Here is a 17,714-nt window from a genome sequence, read left to right on the forward strand (position 1 = left end):
GTTAGGGAAAACTAGGCGGCTGAGTTGGTTTAGGTTGGGATTAAGTTTACTGGTTCCAGCCCCTTGATTACTCCAGGAAAAATTGGGGTGATTTCGCCACGATGGGTTATAGAAATTGGATTGCAGTCCTTGCCTTCCTTGATTTTGGTTCTGGTCACTTATGTAATTTACGGATTCTAGGTTCGATGGACATTCTTCGAAAAAATGTCCTTCCCCACAATAAACACAAGCTATACTTTCAAATTGATTTGACGGCTGTGCTACAAAACTATTAGACCCATTACTAGTAAGATATTTTAACACTGAGGATATTGATGATACTTGAGATGCGAGTGAAGTAAGAGCGTCTACTTCATGTATTCCAACAAATCGTCTTCCTGACGCTACTCAATTGGTTGGCCATTGGTAATTGTTTCTCGCAATCCTCTCAATGATTTCATAAGCCTCATTATAAGTCTTAGAAAAGAGAGCACCATTAGTAGAAGCGTCCACTACCGTTCTCGTGTGAGCATTGAGACCATTACAAAATGTCTCAAGTTGGATGCTACATGGGATTCCATGATGAGGGCACTTCCGTAATAATTCTTTGTACCTTTCCCATGCCTTATACAAGGACTCATAATCCATTTGTTGGAAAGTAGTGATCTCGTTCCTCAACTTGGCATTCTTGCTAGGCGGGAAATACTTCATAAGGAATCTTTCTGCTAACTCTTGCCATGTGGAAATTGAATTTTGTGGAAATGAGTTCAACCAGGCTCGAGCTCTGTCCCTTAGTGAATATGGGAGCAGCTTCAATCGTAATGCATCTTCAGGTACTCCGACTAATTTGAAAGAATCACTCACCTCCATAAATAGTCTTAAGTGTAGGTGAGGATATTCGGTAGGCATTCCACTGAATTGGCCCACTATCTGAAGCATTTGGAACATGACTGGCTTCAGCTTGAACTGTTGTGCCTTAATTTCAGGTCTCCTAATACCTATATTAAGATCATGAAACATTGGCACGGCATATTATCGTAAAGCTCTATCCTTATCATCAGCAATAAGGATAGAATTTTGAGCAGGGTTTGCTCCGTTTCCTTGATTTGGATTTCTGAAGTTCATCTCTTCGGTCCTTCTCTGGTTTGCTTGTCTTCTTCACTGTCGAAAAGTTCGTTCAATCTCAGGGACTACAGAAGTAGATCAATAATTCGATCAATACTCATAAACACCTAAAATAATCATATAAAAATTAATTAAGTTATAAATTAAATAGAAAATTAAACCAAAATGCAAAACTAACAAATTCACAAATAATGAATTTTTAAAACAATCCCCAGTAGCGGCACCAAAAACTTGGAATGACGGAAATGTGCAAGTGTACACAATCACAACAAGTAATAAAGTGACATGTAAATGTCGAGTTATCGTACCCACAGGGACTGTGAAAAGAATTATTTATGATTGCTATTTAAAACACTTTGGTGAAGAAAAAAATATTTTGTTTACAGAGGGTGATTAAAAACTAAGATTTTAAACTAAGTAAACTAAAGAAATAAATCTCAAATGCACGATTCCAAAATACGATTTAATCAAGATGACATAATTTTGTTGGATTAATTACATTTCTTTAAATTAAAATTATTAAACTCATGTTTATGTTGTTATGAATAAATTCACGGCAACTCGGTAATTTGCTAACTTATGAACATATTCACCTACACAAATCCATTCATCTCTTAACATATTCTTATGTTAATTCAAATGATTAAACATATTTTAATAAGCAAACATGTTATTGCACATACATACTCATTAAATTGAACTAATCTCTTGCATATCCCTATGTCAATTCAAACGATTAATCAAATCTAATAAGCACATAAAAGACTATGTGAGGTGACAAGGTATCCTTACCTTCAAATAGTTTAATCACAATAATCTTGCAAGTTATGCAAGGCAAGTGTATCGCCAGATACATTGCTAGTTTAACCTTCAGCTACCTTAGAAGAATAAACATGCACTGATTAAGTATTGTGTTAAGTAATTATAATTTCAGTCCGCTTAAATAATTAATTCATTAGTTACCTCACAATTGTAATGCAAGAATAACTTAGGCCTGATTTTACTTAATCAAACATTTTACCGAGGCCTATAACAGCACAAACACAATTTTAATAATTTAAGAAGATGAAATGCAATCAAACCAACACGAATTAAATTCAAGCTAAGTTGATTAAATTAACCATTCTAACAACATAAATATTCATAGATATGTTCATTATAACAACAACAAAAATTAAAGAGATAGGGAACAAGAATCAAATCCGGTGTTTCTCCGTGGCTTAACTAGGTTGCTCCGTCTTCGTTCTCTGTTGTCCTCACTGATCAAGGTTGCTATGAACACTCAATGTTGCTCCAAAATGGCTAATGAATGCCCCTTTTCCAAGAGGAGAAATCAGCAAGAGAGCAAGGGACTTGGAATGGGAAAATGAGAGGAGAAAGTGAGAAAGGAAAGAAGAGATGTGAATGAATGAGGGATGCTTTGAATGATCAACCAAGGGGGGTTTTATAGCTGAATGTGGAAGCTAAAATTTAACCGAATTCGCATGAATTTAAGTTAAAAAGGGTATGAAAAAGTGTTTAAATTTTTGTGTTTCTACTATCACACTTGTGTTTAAATGATTTTGCTTGATGTTTTTCATGAAATGGAACGTTTATCAGTTAAGAGTTACAATTGCAGATGCGTTAAAAGCATCAGTTAGAATTTGTTATGAAAAGTATGAACTTTGGTTAAACGTTATGAAAATTTAATGTATTTAGAATATTATGATTTGGACTTTCGAGTATGTTTCGACTGATGATTATTGAGAATTTCTCTAGAGTTGTGCTAATGATGATAAAGTTAAGATAGGAGAGCATCAAAGCTGTTTAGATAAGTCCAAGTATAGTATCAAGTTCTAATGTGAGTTCTGATATGAGTTCTAAATCGAGATGAGTTATGATTGACTTATTTATTGACTACAATTAAAAATATGGAAGAAAGACTCGACCTGATGGCTATTATCAGGTGAGCAATTTCGAGGATGAAATTTTTCGTAAGGGGGAGAGTTGTAACAACCTATTCTTCAGTGGTGTCAGAAATAGTGGTTTTGGGACCACAAATTTGACAGTAAGTTTGTAAATATTATTATTTAATATTTACGAGTCAATTATGGCTTTACAAAGGTTTTTGATATGATAATTTATATTATATGAATGATTAATTAAGTTCAAGTGGTAAGACTTTAAGGTCAAGTGGTTTTAAAAAATAAGGTATTGTGACCTTGTTTCTATAAACTGAGCCGTAAGTATTTTTATAAATATTTACAGAGTGTTATTAAGGTTTTATTAAAGTTTCGTTAAAAATTTTAATATTTCATAGCTAAGTAAGAAAAAAGGACTAAATCGTAAAAGTTAAAAAGTTAATCGCTATTAGTTTAAAGATGTTAATTGATTAAAGAATTATAATTGGATGGCCTTATTAGATAAATAAACCATCCTTAAAATAGTGGGACGATTTAATGCTTTAATTTATTTTAAGTTTTAACGTTTATTATGTTATTATATTATGAAAATAATGAATAAAAGGTTTAAAAAATAAAAATAAACACATAAAAAAAGGTATTTTTCTTCTCTCCCACTGAATGTCACTATGAAAATGGAAATTGAAAAGCTTCAAGCTTCGGTTCTTTTATGGATGATGCATGGTAAGCCATTTTTCATCCATTTCTATTAATTTTTATGTTTTTGAGATTGTCGCAACTAGGTCCAACTAGCTTGTATCTTCGTTTTTGAAAATGCTAAAGATTTTGAATGTTTCCATTGATAAATATTTGTGATTTTAGATGTTAATTGATTGATTGAAAGCAGGGATTTAAATTATCGTGCCGCCACGATTTTGGTCGGGTTGTGTTTGTCGCGGTTGCAGACATAACGGATGCTATTGCAATCACCGTGGGTATCGCGATCGTGAATTTTCTTAAAAATTCACACAACTTATTGTAAAGCATAATAGCGGTTTCGACCGGTGCCGCTACCGCTATATAGCGGCCACTATAGCAGTATCAAACCTCTATTTAAATCCCTGATTGAAAGTATTAGTTGTTATTTATAAGTATTTTATTATGTGATTTTTGATGAATTTACCAATTAGGGACTAAATTGTTAAAATAGTAATAGTTCAAGGACTTGATATGAAGTTGTTGCAAAAATGGGCTGAAATGGATGCTATTGACATTTGACTGGTATAAATTTTCAATAAAATTGGTTTATTTGCATGGTTCGGACATAGGGATTAAATTGAATAAAATGAAAAGTTGAGGGTAATTTTATAAAATATCAAAAGAACTAAATTGCATAAAATGAAATGATTTTTCTATCTAAATTACTAAATTTAATAAAATTATTAATTTAGATCAAGAACAGTTGAAAATCGAGAAGAAAGAAAAATTACCAAATAGCCCATTTACTTTGTCATTTCTGCAATTTTGCCAAGTAAGTTCGTATGAACTATAATCACTTAAATGTTGATTAAATTGAATGTTTAATGTGGTGTTCTAATGTAAATGAATCGACATATATATGTTCTATATTATTTTGCAATTTATCATGTAAAGAAACGATGAAAATCCAACGACGTACGATGACTATCGAGCCCCATTTGGACCTTAGGAATTCTTAGGATACAAATGACATGTCATTAGGCTTTCCCTATTTTGGGTGCTAGTCTTGAATGTCCTACCGATGGCTGAGGTCTTGCATTTGTTGCGGATACTCCACAGTTCGTGTGAGGAGGCCCATTTCACAGCTCGTGTGAGCAATGATGTAAAGGAAAGGAAAATTTACAATTATATGTTTAGCACACTTCGTGTGAACTATCTCGCGTATCCGATGATATTCTAAACAGTTGAACGGGTATGAAAAGGAAGGAACAATTGCATTCAAATGACTTATATCATGAAAACTATGAAAAGGAATGAAAAGGAAATTTTGAATGAAAGTATGTCTATGTTCATGAAATTGATGATTTCAAGTGAGATTATTTATGTTTAACAACGTACCTTATGTTAATTCAAGTGAATTATGAATTGATGCACTAACATGTGTTATTAATGATGCTTAGGCTTGTGCCAAGCTATTGGTTGGATTGTGTTATGCTAGTTTTAAAGATATGCATTGAAATGGTAAGTGTCCAACTAGAAATATGCTTATGTTCAGGAAAGGTTGGTAAGAATCAAAGTATGTAATTTCTTATGAATGGTTTATCATGTAGTTGATTTCAAATGAGTTATGTTTAAATGCACTAGCTTGTAGCTATGGTTGATGTTCATGCTTATGTCTTTCGTGTTATGCAAATGAAATGGGTGAGAATAGATAATGAAATGGTAAGTTCATAGTAGAGATGTAATATGATTAAATAAAAGGATTATTGAGTTAAAGAACTTACTTGTAAGTGCGAGTTTACTTATGACATGAATAAGTACACTAATTCGTGAATTGATAACGTAATTAAGCTTATGCTGTATAATGGAATAGTAAGTAAATGACATGGTTCATTGTTTTAAGAAAAGCTTGATGAATTTATAATTCAACTTATAAGACCCTATTATGTTAAATGGAATGTATTCGAGATGTTAATGAACCTATTCATTTGTGAGATGATAGTTACATAGTTTGATAAATTTTGAGGAATTGGTTAGGTTTATTCATGACTTATAAAGTCCATATTTGAAATGGAATGTTATGTTTAAAGTTTATACGAGCTTACTAAGCATTCATTGCTTACGTAGTTATTTTCCTTTACTTTACAGATTATCGAAAGCTCAATCGGTTTGGAAGGTTGTCGGAGATCTATGACACTATGCAATAATTATATTGGTAGATTTTGATGTCTTGATCAAGGTTATAATGACATGTATAGGTGGACTTGTGGTTTATGTTAGTTGATGAGTTTGGCATGTATATGTTATTTTGGTTTATGTAACCTTGACACTTTTGATTCCTTATTGATGTGTGTTATTTTGACACTGTATTAATTCATGTTTGAATGGCTAAAATGGTAGGTGATGAATTGACCTCAACATGGTCAAGTTATGGTATGCTTTGGGAAGGTTTTGAATAGATGTGCATGATTGAAATATGGTATGTATGTATGTTGGTTGTTGGAACCATTTGGAAATAACTAGTTTTGTGTCATTTTGATGGTTTTGATGTGTGTGAGAAATGGTCCAAATGGCAAGGTTATTTTGATATGGCATGAATCTAATATGGTATGTTTGATATGTGTCAATTGTGATGTGTTTTGGTATGGAAACAAGTTAGTTGATAAATGGTTAAATATGTATATGTTTAGGTATGTTTGATGTATGTGCTTGTGTCATGGGTTGCGAAGGGAAACTTGCAACCATGACGGACTTGTGCGATTTATCGCTTTTGAGGGAGGTCATTTGGCCCAATTAGATTGGTCCAGTGCTTGGAGAGATTAAAAGCCCATATCCGGAGCTTGGCAAATATGGAAAGTAATCTTCAAATATATGCTTGGCAAATATGGAAGGTGTAACACCCCGAACCCGAGACCATCGCCGGTGTCGGACACGAGGGGTTAGCAAGCCAAGTTCACTTGTTTTGCCCATCCATTGGACATTTCCAGTCAGGCTGGAAAAACTGCGTCACTGTCGCCTTAAAAATCATATCTCGAGTTTCAAAACTCGAAAACTGGTTTCGTAAATTTTCCCTGAATTTAGACTCATATATCCATCCATGGATTTATTTCTAGAATTTTTGGTCGGGCCAATTGGTACAGTTTATTAGTTAAAGTCACCCATGTTACAGGGATCGACTGCTCTGACCTTCACGTGGTATAACTTGAATATCTCTCTGTACAGGGCTTTAATGCTGGTACCGTTTGTTTCTAATGAAACTAGACTCAAAATGGAATCTGTACATATAAGGTATGTCTCCTAATTATTTCTGGATAATTTATAGTAAATTTTTAAAGTTGCGACAGGGAACCCAGAAACCGTTCTGGCCCTGTCTCACAATAGCTTTATTATCTCTTAACATGTAACTCCTATGACCATTTCGTTTCTTCCATATGAAAATAGACTCATCAATGTTCATTTACATAGCTGATTCACTATTTAATACCATTCCTACAAATTTTGGTGATTTTCACATTCACATTACTGCAGCTGGCAGCATCTGTTTTAAGGTAGGTCTTACCTATTTTGTAGTCTCCATGAACCAACTAGTCTTGCCTTACATAGGTCCACATATGATCATTTTAACCATGCCAATGGCTGATCATGTGACCAACATTCCCATTTCCAATTCATAGTCACATCATGACACCATATATATATATACAAACCACAAATAGTTTAAGTTGATACTTCACTATTACGAGCCATTTTCGCATGGCCGTACACATATACATCATAACATATTTAAACCAACAAGGGGTAGTCCTATACATGCCATTTCAAGTTCAACCAAGAATTTATACCAAAATGGGGGCTTGATAGTGTGGATGACTTCGACTTCAACGATCCCGAATCCGATTGCTATCGAGCGAAATCTAGAAAGCGAGAGCCAAAGCGGTGGAGTAAGCATTTTTATGCTTAGTAAGTCTCAAGGAATATAATCAACTCTAATTACAGCAATACATTCACATAGTTAAATGCATCATTTCATTAATGCACATTCACATAATCATACTTACTTCACCATCCCAACTCTTATGTTCATACACAAATAACGGCTTCATTAAGGCCGATAACTCGTTCCATCATAGGAGCAGATATTCACACGCTCTTAGTCCTAGCGCGCAAAGCACACACCGCACTTACCTTGTCATTGGGAAATTTCACAAGTGCATTAGCTGAAATTTTCCAGCAAGCTTATAATTTTCAAATCACATACCTTCGAGTTTAACCGGATGTCGCTACTCGATCAATCGCCGGGACATAGCCGGTTATGGTAACCCGCACCAAGGCCTACGGGACTTAACCCGGATATCACGATTTGCACAAATGCCTTGGTCTTAGCCGGATAGAATGACTTCATACGAATGCCTTGGTCTTAGCCGGATGTAGCCACTAGCACAATTGCCTTGGTCTTAACCCGGTTATAATTTCCAGCATAATTGTCTTGGGCTTAGCCGGATATCAATCAATTTCTCATGCACACATACATCAATAATCATTGGACATACATATTTATTTTCGTTACTAAGGCTCAAACACAATTATAATCACTAACATAATCGCCTTCGGGACTTAGCCCGGGTATCATTCGAATACTCATACACACATAAATCAATAATCAATACATCCATATTTCATTCCACATAATTCAAGTAAGGTCACTTCTTGAGGACTTACCTCGGATGTTGTCGAGCGGCTTTTACGGCTATTCGATTACTTTTTCCTTCCCCTTGTCCAATTGTGGCCCTCTTAGCTCTTGAGCTAATTCAAACAAATTCAATTTATCAAAACCTCATTGTGCTAGCTTATGGCGAATATGACAAGGAATTTAAATGGTCATATGGCCACCCTTTAGCTTGAATACACAATGGTCATGCACATTTTATACTACATCAAGCACTTCAATACAATTTATTCGAGCATCAAGGAAAAGCTAAGGCCTTCAATAGGCTACCCAAGGCCGAATATACTTGTCCATGTTGAGGCCAATTATGCACTTAATACCACACAAAAACAGCATGCATTTTACTAGTTAATGCTTTGCATATTGTAGCTCAAAACTTACAATATAGCATCAAGCACTCATATGTGTGCTAGGCGAATGTGCTTACAATTTCACAATTATTCTTCAACATCTTCTTCTTTAAACAAACTTATTCATCACTTCCTTCATAACCAAAACATCATGTGCAAACATATATATACATATATGGGCATGGCGAATTTCAAGGTGTCCATAGCCATCCAAAACACAAATTTTAACTAACATGCAAGAAGCATGAACCATGCTCATGAATGCATCATGGCGAATATGACAATCATGCTCCTTTTCAACTTCAATCATGATAAAACAAAAGAAAGCTCAAAATCTTACTCAAGAGTAGACAATCCATCATTGCATGCATCATCATCAAGCTTCACACTTAGCATGCAATGGCTTTATCACCATAACAACTTTGGCCAAATACCATTTCCATGGCTTAACAAAGATTTGAGCCATGGCTAACATGCACATCAAGTTAGCAACCAAAACATGCATGAAACTCCTAACACAACCTCATACATACCTTAATCTTGATGCAAACTTAGCCAAATCTCCTTCTAGATCTCTTCCAAACCAAGCATGAAGCAAAAATCCTCCTTCTTCCTTAGTTTTGGCTCAAAGAAAGGATGAACAAAATTTTTTCTTTCCTTCTCTACAACTCACGGCAATGGGGGGATTACCACACTCACACACATTTTTTTCATTTTTTATCACCCATACACCTTTGTTTATTATTTCACCCTAATGCACCAACAAAACATGTTTCATGACATGTTTAGCCCATCCTCCTTGTCATGGCCGCCACCACCTATAAAAGGGGGAATTTGACATGCAAGTCCATTATTTTGCATGCATGATTTAATTAGTCATCACACATTTCCTATCATACTTTCAAAGTTCATTACTAAGTCCTTTCTTGTGGAATTCACCCTTATAACACTAAATCAATCATCATAAAATGTCATACATGAGCACACACATATTATAGGCATCAAAATAAATTTTAATTATTTTTATGCCTCGGTTTTCTTGATCCTGAGACCACCTTCCGACTAGGGTCAATTTTGGGTGTCACAACTCTCCCCACTTAAGAAATTTTCGTCCCAGAAAATCTTACCGTAAATAGGTTTGGATATCGCTCTTTCATAGAGTTCTCGGTCTCCCAAGTAGCTTCTTCTATCCCGTGCTTGAGCCATAACACTTTTACTAGCGGAACCCGCTTGTTTCACAACTCTTTCACTTCTCGTGATAGGATACGAATCGGTTCTTCCTCATAACTCATATTAGCTTGAATTTCAATTTCGATGGACTAATCACGTGCGATGGATCGGATCTATAGCGTCGAAGCATCGAAGCGTGAAAGACATCGTGAACCTTTTCGAGTTCGGGGCAAAATCAAGCGATATGCCCTTGGATCGACTCGCTCGGATATCTCATATGGCCCAACGAACCTCGGGCTCAACTTGCCCTTACGGGCGAATTTGAGTATCTTTTTCCAAGGCGATACCTTGAGAAACACTTTATCACCCACGATACTCGATATCCTTACGCTTCAGTCCGCGACGACTTCGACGATCGGAGGCTATCTTGAGACTTTCACGGATTACTTTCACTTTCTGTTCAACATCCCTAATCAAATCCACCCGAAAATCTTGCTTTCACCGAGCTCGGTCCAAAACAATGGTGTACGGCATTTACGACCGCATAAGGCCTCGTAGGTGCCATCTTAATACTTGATTGAAAGTGTTGTTGTAAGCGAATTCAATCAACGGCAAATACCGTTCCCATGAACCACTAAACTCGAGGACGCAACATCTTAACATATCCTCAAGTATCTGAATTATCCGCCGGATTGACCATCGGTTTGGGGGTGAAAGGCGGTCTGAAATGCAACTTGGTACCCAAAGCTTCTTGCAACTTTTTCCAAAATCGCGAGGTAAATCTCGGATCTCTATCCGACACGATGGAAATAGGCACCCGTGTAATCTCACAATCGAGAAAGCGTACAATTCAGCTAATTTGTCCATTGAAAAATCCGTGCATTATGGGGACAAAGTGGCCAACTTAGTCAATCGATCTACCACGACCCAAACCGCATCCTTCTTACTTGCTGACAATGGCAGTCCGGATACAAAGTTCATTGTGACTCGATCCCATTTCCACTCGGGTATCGTGATTGGCTGAAGTAATCCTGAAGGCACCTGATGTTCCGCTTTCACTTGTTGACATATTAAACATCTCGAAACAAAGTCGGAGATGTCTCGCTTCATACCATGCCACCAAAATCGACGTTTCAAATCATTGTACATCTTCGTACTCCTCGGGTGGATTGCCATTCGGCTACAATGGGCTTCATTCAGAATTATCGAAATGAGTTCCGAATTCTTTGGAACACACAGACGACTTTTGAACCTCAAACAATCATCATCATCGATTTGAAACTCGAATCCTTGTTGAAACACACTCGGCCCGCTTTGCGACCAACTCGTCGTCGACTTTCTCGAGCTTCTCGAATTTGATGTATCAATAGTGGTTTGGCTTTCAATTCAGCTACTAACACACTATCGGATCAAGCAGACAAGTGCACGTTCATCGCTCAGAAGCGAATAATGATTTACGACTCAAGGCATCCGCAACCACATTCGCCTTTCCGGGTGATAGTCAATGACCAGCTCGTAATCCTTTAACAGCTCGAGCCAACGTCTTTGTCGCAGATATAAGTCTCTTTGGATCATCAAATATTTGAGACTTTTGTGATCCGAGTATACATGGCACCTTTCACCAAATAAGTAATGTCGCCAAATCTTTAAGGCGAATACAATGGCGGCCAATTCGAGATCATGAGTCGGATAATTTTTCTCATGTGGCTTTAATTGCCTCGACGACAGGCCACAACTCGACCTTCTTGCATTAATACGCAACCTAACCCAAGTAGAGAGGCGTCGCTATAGATGACAAACTCTTTGCGAACTCGGGTTGCACTAGAATTGGGGCTTCATCAAATAAGTTTTCGATTGATCGAAACTTTTTGGCATTTCTCCGTCCATTCGAACTTAACATCCTTTTGGAGTAGCCGTCATCGGCGTGGCTATCGTTGAGAAGCCTTTACAAATCGTCGGTAATAACAAGCAAGCCCCAAAATGCTCGAACCTCGTAATATTTCTGAGGCTTCCAATTAAGTATGGCTGAAATTTTATTGAATTCGACTCGAATACCGATCAGATACCACATGACCCAAGAAGCTAACCTCTCTTAACCGAACTCACACTTCTTGAACTTAGCATATAATTGCTTATCCCGTAAAATTTGCAGCACTAACCGCGGTGTTCAGCATGTTCGGTCTCATTTCTTGAATAGACCAAGATGTCATCAATGAACACGACTACGAATCGATCCAAATATGGTCTAAAGATCCGATTCATTAAATCCATAAATACCGCGAGGGTATTAGTGAGCCCAAACGGCATCACTAGGAACTCATAGTGACCATATCTCGCTCAAGGCGGTCTTGGGTGCGTCCGAATCTCGGATTCGCAATTGATAATAGCCCGATCTCAAATCTATTTTCGAGAACACCGAGGCTCCCTTTAGTTGATCGAACAAGTCATCGATACATGGCAGCGGATATTTGTTCTTTATTGTCGCTTTATTAAGTCGACGATAATCGATGCACAACCGCATGGTTCCATCCTTCTTTTCACAAACAACACCGGCGCACCCTAAGGCGAAAAACTCGGCGAGCAAAACCTCTATCCACCAATTCTTTGGCGAGCTTCCAACTCCTTTAATTCCGTTGGTGCCATACGACACGGAGCTATCGAAATTGAGTGGTACCGGTACCAATTCGATGCCAAATTCTATTTCCGAACGGTGGTAAACCCGCAATTCTTGAGGAAAACATCCGGTATTCACAAACCACGGCGCAGATTCGGGTTTCTTTTACGATTCCTTGTCATCGAGCACGTCGCAAGGTACGCTTCGCACTCTTTTCTTACATATTTTAGGGCCAACATTGCGATATTACGGTGGCAACCCTTTAAGTCCGTAGACTTAACCCGAATTATCTCGTTATTCGCACCTCAAATCGATAGTCTTGCTTTTGCAATTTACGACCGCATCGTGCATGGTCAACCCATCCAAACCAAGAATAACGTCGAATTCATCGAGCGGCAAAAGCATCTAGTCCGCGGAAACATGAACCTCGGAACACTAGGGGACTTTTCTTGCACACTTTGTTGACAAGCACGTAATGACCCAAGGGTTTGACACCGAATTACAAACTCGATGAGACTCAATAGGCAAAGTCTTCTTTGGATGCTAAGGTTTCACATATATAAGATTGAGTAGAACCGGGGTCAACCAAAGCAATCACATTAGTATTGAAAAGAGTGAAAGAACCGGTAATGACATCTGGAGAGGCAGCATCCTCGCGTGCGCGTATGGCATAAGTCCTCGCAGGAGCACGAGCCTCAGATCTAATGGTAGCATCTCTAGATCCTCTCGACCGCCACCGACATTGCCCATATTTCTAGGTGGCCTACCTCGGCGATGGTAGCACCCGAGTTTCCACTCGACTCACATTCATTCAAGCATCCTCGGGCAATCCTTCCTAAAGTGGTCGGCCGATCCACACTTATAGCAGGAGCGATCACGAAACCAACAGCTCCCCGAATGCCATTTGCCGCAATGTTGACACTCCGCCCTCTCTCGGCGATCATTTCCACCACTGGCGATCGAAGTGACTCGTGTGGTCACAGGGGGTCAATCGCGTCCTCGTCTGGAAAAGCCCAAAGTGCCTCTAGACCGGTTCACATCATCTCGAAATCTCTTCGGTGCCTGTTGAAGAGACTTTCCCGAGGACCTCTTTCGGAATTCTCCAGTTCCCACATCAGCTTTTTGTTTCTCCTTTCTAAGCTCTTCGACTTTACAAGCTCGCTCAACAAGTACTACGATCTCTCGTATTTCGAGAATGCCAACGAACATCCTTATATCATCATTCAGCCCATCCTTGAAGCGTTTACACATAATAGCCGGACGAAATGCATTCTCGCGTGTCGGCTAAGCCTCACAAATTTTCGTTCATAGTCGGTGCAGACATAGAACCTTGCTTAAGATCAAGAAATTCCTTCGCTTTTGGTCGATGAATCTCGATCGATATACTTTTTTTTTTTTGAACTTGGTTTGAAAGAATTCCCAAGTCACTTGCTCTCTAGGTACCACGAAGTCGAGTACTCCACCAATAGTAGGTGGAATCACGTAGCAAGGAGATGGTACACTTTAAGCACTCATCGGGTGTACAAGATAGCTCATCGAGCACCGGATAGTGTTGTCCAACCAAAATTCAGCTCGTTCGGCATCATCATCATCCGTAGCTTTAAATTCAGTGGCCCCATGTTTTGAATCCTATCGATTGGGGCTTACTTGACCTTATTTGGTCGATTCTGGGAGGTATTGTAGGTCTTGGGGTTGCATTTTTGGGAATGGAGGTTGTGGGACAGTAGTGTTAGTTCGAATGTATTGATTAAACCATTCGTTCATCACACTATAAAAGGCTTGCCTAGCCTCATCATTCGGATTGCTGGCCATAGGTTGAGAGTCCGCCGGTGCTGTCCCTTGTGGGAGCAGCGCCACACTCTCCACATCATCAGCTATTGCTCGGTTAGGATCGGGATCCATTGCTATAAACAAACTCAAAGTCAAATTGTCGAAATCACCACACTATCGATTCATCATTTAATGGCATGTATAGCTAGACCCCAAACACCTCACGGTAGTCCTAGAATCGACTAAACCGTGGCTCGATACCAATAAAATTGTAACACCCGAACCCGAGACCATCGCCGGTGTCGGACACGAGGGTTAGCAAGCCAAGTTCACTTGTTTTGCCCATCCATTGGACATTTCCAGTCAGGCTGGAAAAACTGCGTCACTGTCGCCTTAAAATCATATCTCGAGTTTCAAAACTCGAAAACTGGTTTCGTAAATTTTCCCTGAATTTAGACTCATATATCCATCCATGGATTTATTTCTAGAATTTTTGGTCGGGCCAATTGGTACAGTTTATTAGTTAAAGTCACCCATGTTACAGGGATCGACTGCTCTGACCTTCACGTGGTATAACTTGAATATCTCTCTGTACAGGGCTTTAATGCTGGTACCGTTTGTTTCTAATGAAACTAGACTCAAAATGGAATCTGTACATATAAGGTATGTCTCCTAATTATTTCTGGATAATTTATAGTAAATTTTTAAAGTTGCGACAGGGAACCCAGAAACCGTTCTGGCCCTGTCTCACAATAGCTTTATTATCTCTTAACATGTAACTCCTATGACCATTTCGTTTCTTCCATATGAAAATAGACTCATCAATGTTCATTTACATAGCTGATTCACTATTTAATACCATTCCTACAAATTTTGGTGATTTTCACATTCACATTACTGCAGCTGGCAGCATCTGTTTTAAGGTAGGTCTTACCTATTTTGTAGTCTCCATGAACCAACTAGTCTTGCCTTACATAGGTCCACATATGATCATTTTAACCATGCCAATGGCTGATCATGTGACCAACATTCCCATTTCAATTCATAGTCACATCATGACACCATATATATATATACAAACCACAAATAGTTTAAGTTGATACTTCACTATTACGAGCCATTTTCGCATGGCCGTACACATATACATCATAACATATTTAAACCAACAAGGGTAGTCCTATACATGCCATTTCAAGTTCAACCAAGAATTTATACCAAAATGGGGGCTTGATAGTGTGGATGACTTCGACTTCAACGATCCCGAATCCGATTGCTATCGAGCGAAATCTAGAAAAGCGAGAGCCAAAGCGGTGAGTAAGCATTTTTATGCTTAGTAAGTCTCAAGGAATATAATCAACTCTAATTACAGCAATACATTCACATAGTTAAATGCATCATTTCATTAATGCACATTCACATAATCATACTTACTTCACCATCCCAACTCTTATGTTCATACACAAATAACGGCTTCATTAAGGCCGATAACTCGTTCCATCATAGGAGCAGATATTCACACGCTCTTAGTCCTAGCGCGCAAAGCACACCGCACTTACCTTGTCATTGGGAAATTTCACAAGTGCATTAGCTGAAATTTTCCAGCAAGCTTATAATTTTCAAATCACATACCTTGAGTTTAACCGGATGTCGCTACTCGATCAATCGCCTTGGGACATAGCCGGTTATGGTAACCCGCACCAAGGCCTACGGGACTTAACCCGGATATCACGATTTGCACAAATGCCTTGGTCTTAGCCGGATAGAATGACTTCATACGAATGCCTTGGTCTTAGCCGGATGTAGCCACTAGCACAATTGCCTTGGTCTTAACCGGTTATAATTTCCAGCATAATTGTCTTCGGGCTTAGCCGGATATCAATCAATTTCTCATGCACACATACATCAATAATCATTGGACATACATATTTATTTTCGTTACTAAGGCTCAAACACAATTATAATCACTAACATAATCGCCTTGGGACTTAGCCGGGTATCATTCGAATACTCATACACACATAAATCAATAATCAATACATCCATATTTCATTCCACATAATTCAAGTAAGGTCACTTCTTGAGGACTTACCTCGGATGTTGTCGAGCGGCTTTTACGGCTATTCGATTACTTTTTCCTTCCCTTGTCCAATTGTGGCCCTCTTAGCTCTTGAGCTAATTCAAACAAATTCAATTTATCAAAACCTCATTGTGCTAGCTTATGGCCGAATATGACAAGGAATTTAAATGGTCATATGGCCACCCTTTAGCTTGAATACACAATGGTCATGCACATTTTATACTACATCAAGCACTTCAATACAATTTATTCGAGCATCAAGGAAAAGCTAAGGCCTTCAATAGGCTACCCAAGGCCGAATATACTTGTCCATGTTGAGGCCAATTATGCACTTAATACCACACAAAACAGCATGCATTTTACTAGTTAATGCTTTGCATATTGTAGCTCAAAACTTACAATATAGCATCAAGCACTCATATGTGTGCTAGGCGAATGTGCTTACAATTTCACAATTATTCTTCAACATCTTCTTCTTTAAACAAACTTATTCATCACTTCCTTCATAACCAAAACATCATGTGCAAACATATATATACATATATGGGCATGGCGAATTTCAAGGTGTCCATAGCCATCCAAAACACAAATTTTAACTAACATGCAAGAAGCATGAACCATGCTCATGAATGCATCATGGCGAATATGACAATCATGCTCCTTTTCAACTTCAATCATGATAAAACAAAAGAAAGCTCAAAATCTTACTCAAGAGTAGACAATCCATCATTGCATGCATCATCATCAAGCTTCACACTTAGCATGCAATGGCTTTATCACCATAACAACTTTGGCCAAATACCATTTCCATGGCTTAACAAAGATTTGAGCCATGGCTAACATGCACATCAAGTTAGCAACCAAAACATGCATGAAACTCCTAACACAACCTCATACATACCTTAATCTTGATGCAAACTTAGCCAAATCTCCTTCTAGATCTCTTCCAAACCAAGCATGAAGCAAAAATCCTCCTTCTTCCTTAGTTTTGGCTCAAAGAAAGGATGAACAAAATTTTTTTCTTTCCTTCTCTACAACTCACGGCAATGGGGGGGGATTACCACACTCACACACATTTTTTTTCATTTTTTATCACCCATACACCTTTGTTTATTATTTCACCCTAATGCACCAACAAAACATGTTTCATGACATGTTTAGCCCATCCTCCCTTGTCATGGCGGCCACCACCTATAAAAGGGGAATTTGACATGCAAGTCCATTATTTTGCATGCATGATTTAATTAGTCATCACACATTTCCCTATCATACTTTCAAAGTTCATTACTAAGTCCTTTCTTGTGGAATTCACCCTTATAACACT

At 38.0% G+C, this 17,714-nt stretch overlaps 1 non-coding gene across 1 annotated transcript; it reads left to right on the top strand.

The window, feature by feature from the left end:
- The first annotated feature begins 553 nt into the window (after window positions 1–553).
- LOC128294751 (small nucleolar RNA R71) lies at window positions 554–660 on the top strand. The gene has a single exon (XR_008285058.1). It is a non-coding gene; the product is annotated as a small nucleolar RNA R71 (small nucleolar RNA).
- Window positions 661–17,714: the final 17,054 nt, after the last annotated feature.

Source organism: Gossypium arboreum, chromosome 6 (genome assembly GCF_025698485.1).
Source record: "Gossypium arboreum isolate Shixiya-1 chromosome 6, ASM2569848v2, whole genome shotgun sequence".
Taxonomy (NCBI): domain Eukaryota; kingdom Viridiplantae; phylum Streptophyta; class Magnoliopsida; order Malvales; family Malvaceae; genus Gossypium; species Gossypium arboreum.